Raw genomic sequence first — 7,827 nt, forward strand, 5'->3', positions numbered from 1 at the left:
AACACGTAAACCTTTCTCCTGAAACTCTCAAATCATGGCAATTAGAATTCTACTGCTTCTCATGAAGAAATGTGTGAAAGTGTTGGTTTTAAAGGTGTCTCATTGAATCCCGGGACCGAAGACAATGAACACTAGGGTCACAACTATTACCCTATTTAAATGATGGACAAATAGGTTATGTGCTGGAAAGCACTATAAAGAAGTGTGAGCCCGTTGACGATTAAGGAAAAGAAACAACATGGTAAACCACAGTAAATTTGTGTAGATATACAGGCACAGAAAATCAAAATTTACGTCTCTCAGGCATGTCTGAATTCATATATCTCAGAGCTCCTGGGCCAACCAAACCACGGTGAAGAACATTTTTTCTTATACACTTTGGGAAATGTCTTGTCCCAGTTTTAAAAAGTGCTGTGATCTCCATCCTAGAAATTCACTGAGATAAAGACAAATTGGAATCAATTTAAAACGTTACCAGAAAGTATAACTGACAACAGTCCCTGAAACAGGGGTGGGGTTAAGAATTTCATTAAAAATATAAAAGTGGGCTGAGAGTTTTTAGAGTTTTAGACTTAAGATTTTAAAACTTTTGAGCAATGCCCGATTTATATAGGATCCAATCTTAATTTGTGTACAACTGTACTGACAACTATATATTTTCACTACCTTACAGGGCAAGGTACAAAATTAATCTGTGTCCCCAAATGCCACCATTTATCCCCTGAATACTCCACAGGAGCACACACCCGCACAGACACATACAGATTCCAGGTTTTCCCCATGTGTTTCTACTGTTTCTTACCATGTGCTTAATTTGCTTCTCTGGAAGGGGTAGTGACTCAGTGTGCATGCACTGAGGATCTGGAAGAGCTAGGTGGTAAGCCCAGTGGCTAGGGAACTCTGCAGGACCATCCCCCTGGAGCTGGGGGGCGGTGGGGAAGCCGATTTTCATCCATCCTCTTAACTGACTTTCTCCCAGGACCACTGTCGACAAGTTAGAGTATGTGTATCTGCAGACTTTTCAATATTAACCCTCGCCCGTTTAGCTGAAAGAGTTTTTACATGTACTGGATGTACACACATGTAAGATGTACTGCAGTTGCAAAGGAACACGGTTTCATGTTTTATCACCAGTATGTTCAGCAACACCTGCCATCAAATAGTTGCTCATTTAGTAATAGTCTCATTTGCTTAATGAGACGAGAAAAAGAAGTTCAATAGATAAAGTGACTTGGCCAGGCTGGTAAGTGATGGAATTGGAAATTCATTTGACCATACCTAGAAGGTTCTACTTACTTTGTAAAGGGATCATTTGAACAACAACAAAGAGGCTGGCGCTTGGGGAGGCAGCTGAGGGAAAGCCTGAGCTCTGGCAGGAGATGGCCTCCTGTTCCTCTGTTCCTCATGCCTGGAGGGTCCCCCAAGTATGAGCTGAGGCTGCATCAACATGATGGGGGCTCCCTCTGGTTTTCCACTTGTCTTACTTGTTCTTATGCTAATGGACTGCGTCCTGGTTGTGCTGACAGGGCACTTCCTAGCCAGCCTTCCCTGGTCCTGTGGACCTAAGGGAAAATGAAGGAGATGCCATTGCTCTCACAAAGCACAGCCCCTGGAGAGGACTTCCTCATGGACTCCGTGGGCTCTGCTCTGGCACATGCATGGGAGGATGTGACTGCCTGGAAAAGAGAGTGTGCCATGTTTGCACAAGCAGCTCCAGGTGGGTTTGGTGCCAGCTGCTCACCTGTAGCATCACTTTGGGTCAGACCTTCTCCTCTCCCACTCAGGCTTTAGGTATCAATGAAAGGGTGCGCTCGATGCTAAACCATTCTTTCTGCCTCGAATTCTGTGATTTAAACTTGCTAAACAACAGTTAAAACAAAGCAGTCAACATTTATATTTATGGTTTTGTTGCCTTTGGAAGGTCATGGATCCCCTAAGCTTATTTTCCCTAATGATCAAAGTTTGGCCAGTTTCCTTTTTCTTCTGGGACATGGTCTCTTGGAGATGCATGCGTGGGTCTGTGTCCGTTCCTGCACATCTCCTTCTCCTCTCAGGGAAGGGGGCCAGATGTTCTCAGCACAGGTGTGTCCTCCAGAAGGGGCAGGCAGGGGGAGCGGTGTGTTACTAGCTTGGCTGGGGGATGGCTGTCACAGATCTGTTCCAGGAGAGGAGTCCAGGCATTAATAAATTCCTGGGGAAGTCTCAGGACCTGCCTTCTGGCCTCTGATCGTCCTGCAGTGGGTGCAGAATGAGGTCCCCGTGGCATACAAGAGAAAGCTAACTTCTGCCTCCACACTTACGTCTTCTCTCCTCACTTGTCTAAGCACAAGAACTGTAGAGTGTGGCTCATTTAGGGAAAGATATTTTAAGGAGAGCTGGCCAAAGAGGGAGCGAGCTGCTTCTGAAGTAGTGAGGTCACTGACATAGGTCACAGAATGCCACCCAGGCATTGTGACCTGGGAGGCAGGTCTGGGGGCTCCACTCAGAGAAGACTGAGGCATCTGGTAGGTGAGACCTCCAGCTCAGAGAGGTCTCATTACTTAATTATATCTTCTTATAGTTTGTTCTTATTTCATTAACTTGTGTGTGATCATCATGAACTCCTTCCTCAGATTTTTACTTTGAAGAACTACTGAAATTTAATGTTTCAGTATTTTCAGATTTTTTTTTAAAGGAAAATGTTTTAAAGCTATACATGTTCCTCAGAATGAGTCTTTGTATCTTACAGGTTTTGATATATGAAGTTTTAATAGCCTTTAATTTCACCTCAGATTTCTTTGGACGCTTTTATATTTTAACATGTTAACTTTATTTTGGGGGAAAGAAGCTACCCTTCTTTGCTTAGTATCTGGATTTAGTCTATATATGAACTTGTTATGATGTTTACACTTTCAAAGTAAGATTTTATCTGTAGAAAGAATACAGTAGGTTTTTATACACACATTTTTGAAAATGTGCATTGTTTTGGGTTGAAACAGTATGTTCATATCTTTATATGTTACATCTCTTGTTATATAGTCATGATTATTAATTTTATTCTTTAAATCTTTGATCTTTTATATTTTCATTCTTTCAACTTTTAAAATAAGTTTGTTGAAGTGCCACATGTTTCTGACAATTAGAGCAAGGTAAATGCTGTACTTACATGTTTTCTGCAGGTTTCTAAAAAACTCAAAACAGAGCCAGGTAAGTGCCAGGAATAGTGACGGCTTTACAATGGAGAATAGTCTTGTGCCTACGGGCAAATAGAATTGCCCTTTTCTTCTTCATTGAATTGAGGAAATTTGTTCTTGAAGCCTGGGATGAACAAGTCACATAATCAGCCAAAGGCTAGACAGTTAAGAACAAAAGAGTAGAGTGCCAGAGGTAGAAATGTGCAAAGTCCCACAAGGTTGCGGCACAGACACATATTAAAAACAGCAAAAGAAAGTAGAACACGCTCTTTCTGTTTTAATGTGGGGTATCTGAATGTCGCTTTCTCCACTTTCCACTGGTCAGATTATTCTCTCTCAGCTAGAAAACTGCACATGAAGGAGTGGAAGGAGAAACCAGCCACTGGCTGGAGCACCTTCCTTACTTCTCTGGAAACATGAGAAACAAGGAAGTAAGCATGCCTCGGTAACTACTTTGTCTATCTTCTGTCTTAATTTTAATCTTGTGTAGTGTATTTGTGTGTATGTGTGTGCATGTGTGGGAGAGAAAAATTCTGTATTGTGTAAACAATATATTTGATTTGACATAAGTTGAGAAGTTTTTTCCTTTCAAAAGGGAAATTTAATATGGGATGCCTGGGTGGCTCAGTCAGTTAAGCGTCTTAACTTCAGCTCAGATCATGATCTCATAGTTTATGAGTTCAAGCCCTGTTGTGGGCTCTATGCTGACAGCTCAGAGCCTGGAGCCTGTTTCTGACTCTGTATCTCCCTTTCTCTCTGTCCCTCTCTTGCTTGCGCTCTGTCTCTCATAAATAAACATTTAAAAAATTAAAAGGGAAATCTATTAGATTATAAGCATAACTCATTTTTTATAAATTAAAGGTCTGTGGCAACCTTGCACTAAGCAAGCCTACTGGTGCCATTTTTCCAACAGCATTTTCACACTTCATGTCTCTGTGTCACATTTTGATAATGCTAACAACACTACAAACTTTTTCATTATTATATTTGTTATAGAGATATGTGATCAATGATCCTCGATGTTACTACTGTAATTGTTTTGGGGAACTGTGAGCCACATCAACATAAGATGGCAAACTTAATCTTCAGATGTTGGATGTGTTCTGACTGCTCCACCAACTGGTCATTTTCCCATCTCTCTTTCTGTCCTAAGGCCTCCCTCTTTCCTGAGACACAATAATATTGAAATTAGACCAGTTAATAATTTTACAATGGCCTTACACGTTCAAGTGACAGGAAGGATCAGTTGATCTGGCAAACTTTGTTGTTTTATTTTAGGAAATTGTCACAGCAAGGGCACATGGGTGGCTCAGTCAGTTAAGCGTCCAACTTCGACTCATTTAGAATAGTAACTGGAACAGAGTAAATCCTCCATCAGCTATTAGGGTTGTTTTACTCTGTTCAAATGTTGTAATATTTTTAAAATTTGGAAGTTCTACTTTGCAATAAGGCTGCTTATTTTTAATTAACATACATATGCTTTATATTAAGTATACTGTGAATTTTCCTGTTGATTAAAGAATAATTAGGGATGCCTGGGTGGCTCAGTCGGTTGAGCATCCAGCTTTGGCTCGGGTCATGATTTCACAGTTCCTAAGTTTGAGCCCCGCATCGGGCTCTCTGCCTTCAGCACTGAGCCTGCTTCAGATCTCCTGTTTCCCTCTTTCTGCCCCTCCCCTGCTTGCTTGCATGCACTCTCTCTCTCTCAAAAATAAATAAACATTCAACAAAGAATGATTAATCTCAATTCATTGAGCTTTATGATTTTGAGATGCTTTGAATACTACTGAAAACAACAAAACCTAAAAGGGAAAGGAGAGAAAGTGAGCAAATGAAACAACAAAACGACAAATTGCCACAACTTCAGCCAGAAGCGGTGGGGAGCGTCTGCAACATGAGATGAGACTGCCGGCCAAGAAGCTATGCACACCTCCTGGGACCACCGGCCGTATACAAAGCCTCCCTCCCAACTGGTGTGGTGAAGTCGCCTTCAACAGACCTTAGACTAGCCACATTCTGACCCATGGATGGTTTATCTATGGAGGCACTTGGCCAGAGCTGACCTGACTCATCTGCACAGATGCTTTGAAATCTGCGGAATCCTGTGAGAGGTCAAGGTTACCTTGTGTTCGTTGCTGCTGATGCATTTGCTAGTAAAATCGTAGTGCTCCATTTCACTGACTTCCTTTATGTGATGAAAGAAAATCTGGCACATTGACTTTCTTTTTGACAGTTCCCTGCAGCAGAACTCTTCTCGGTTGAGATGTGTTTGTAAGGGATCAATTTAATGCATTCTTTGTCTTTGCGCAGAGCAGTGTCTTGGTGCTGCCTTCCTAAGCGGAGCTCCTGCTCACAGGCTGTGGCTAACACTTCCAGAGCAGAGAAGATGTTATTGTTCTCTGTGGAAGTGAATTGATGCCCCTCTGCAAGTCTGGATATTATCAAGATGAAAAAGGTTCAGTGTTTCTTTCGGAAGCAGTAAATCAGATCCTTTGTGAGATGTACATTCAATCTCTTGCTCTTTCTTTCTTTGAGGAGTGGCCAAGCCAGAGTGATGGTTGGTCTTTGCTCCTTGGATGAAGGTAGGGAGGGATGTCTGAGTCACCAAGTCCCCTCCTTCAGACCCACAGGCCTGCTGGCTCCCATTTGGCTTCCAAATACTCAGTTATCTAGAGCTGCCCTTCACTCGCCTCCAGAATCGCTCCCATCCCCTCCCATCCTTTCTGGAACAGACTGGCTTTCTCTTGCCTCATCTCCGTGTTCCAGTGCTTGGGGGTCTTGTCTGCTCCACTTCACTAGGTATAAGTGAGGCCTTATCTGATGAGCTGGGCCATGCTGATGTCTTGCCTTCTTGTGTGTTCTCACATCTCAGGTGAAATGCCTGGGCCCACCATGGCACTTTTCCTTAGGACGGCCTTCCAATGCCTTTAGGAGGCCCAGCCACAGGACTTAGATTGGTGTTAATTGCAGAAACAAAATGAACAGTGATGAACATGTAATAGTTTTCATTCAGAAGTTAATTGGGTAAATTTCAATGAATATTTTGGAGTCTGGGTGCCTGGTAACTTCAATGGGAGCCAACATCACCATCCATTGCTACAAAGGTCATCTTGGCCCACGTTAATGGAGAAATGGAGTGTGGACCAGAGGAACTAGTTCTGCTGTCCTCTGTGCTGCCTTCTTTTTCTGGAGGTTCATATCTCACCTGTCCATTACGTTATAGAAAGAACCTTGAAAATGAATAAAGAGATAGTGATTAATATCTTGAGGAATCTAGAAACCATACTGTATTGTATGGAGGTAAGTGGAAAAACTGTCTAATTCAAACAGGATGCTTATCTGGAAAAAAAAAAAAGAAAAAGACTTGGGTGGAAAAAGAGTGCTGTCTCCAGATGTGTAAAGAAGTACAACATAGTAGAGAAAACAAACCGGTTCTGTGTAATCACCATAGGGTAGAACTTTGATCTTTAGTGGGAGTAGTAGGGGATGGATTTCATTTCATTCTACTTTAACAGCCTTGGGGCAGCCACATGGGCAAGTAGTCACCATGTCACTCGGAGTGCCCAAGTCAAGGCTGGCTCCCCTTCTCCAGGACCTGGGTGGGTAAGCACTGGGCCTCTTGCCTCTGAGCACAAGTGATGCTGTAGCTATTGGAGCAAATGCAATAGCGTCTCTTTTGTGGCTCCTCGTGGAAGAGAGCAGCGGGACCTCGCTGTGCTCACGGAGGGCGCTGGGTCTGACCGAGGCCTGCAGGGGATGTTTTCTCAGCTTTAAGTCTCGAGTTGATGAACCAGGCCTGGAGTTTCACCTGCCAGCCCTCCATCACTGCTCACATCTGAAAGAAAGGCTGCAACCCCAGGCTCAGACAGTCCCATCTGCACCCTGAAGACAAGGCTGAGGGTGACCCATGTTGGCCTGAGGATGAAAGGCAGGGGCTGGAGCTCTGGGTTGGGGCTGGGCTGTGGACATGCTGTGTGGGGCTTTCTCTTTCCTGGTGTTCTTCCCTGTTTGTGAAATCCATTCCCATGAATGTTTCAGGCACTGCCCTTCTCAGAAGGTTAAAAGCTAAGCCAGCTCCATAGGAAGCAGTTTCAATGTTTAGTCAAGTCTGGTGGAGTCATTTGCCCTGCCTCCATTCAGTGAGCTTGAGTCGGCACTTGTCCACCTTTACTGATGGGAAGCTCATCAGTAAACTGGCAGACTAGTCTGATGGCACTGAGCAGGGCTTTGGGGTCTGACACTCACCTCACAGCATCTTCAGTACCCACAGCCTTTTCATGCAGATCTGTAGGAATAAGAATCCATCCCTCGTGCCTTACCCTGCATATTCTATAGGAAAGAAAAAAGCAGAAGAAAAAGAACACTTGTGTTGAATATACTAAGAAAAGCACATTCCAAGGGAATCCTGAAGTTGGTTCTCATTCTTCCCACTTAATCTACACTTTTAGTTGCCTTACATTTTAAAACTTTTATTTTAATATAATTTTATACTTACAAAGAATGGTACAAAAAGAGGACAAAGGATTTCTGTGTACTTTTGCCCAAATTTTTCAGATGTTAGAGTCTCATATAACATGAGTACAATGACCAAAATCAAGAGATTAACTTGATGTGACACTAGTCTAATCTATAGGCCTTATGTGGATTTTACCAG

At 43.0% G+C, this 7,827-nt stretch overlaps 1 long non-coding RNA gene across 1 annotated transcript; it reads left to right on the forward strand.

Annotated features, from left to right (window-relative positions):
- Positions 1-3,157: 3,157 nt before the first annotated feature.
- LOC115285655 lies at positions 3,158-5,609 on the forward strand. The gene is made up of 3 exons (XR_003905630.1): positions 3,158-3,186; positions 3,499-3,618; positions 5,484-5,609. It is a non-coding gene; the product is annotated as an uncharacterized LOC115285655 (long non-coding RNA).
- Positions 5,610-7,827: the final 2,218 nt, after the last annotated feature.

Source organism: Suricata suricatta, chromosome 2, assembly GCF_006229205.1.
Source record: "Suricata suricatta isolate VVHF042 chromosome 2, meerkat_22Aug2017_6uvM2_HiC, whole genome shotgun sequence".
NCBI classification, from domain to species: Eukaryota; Metazoa; Chordata; class Mammalia; order Carnivora; family Herpestidae; genus Suricata; species Suricata suricatta.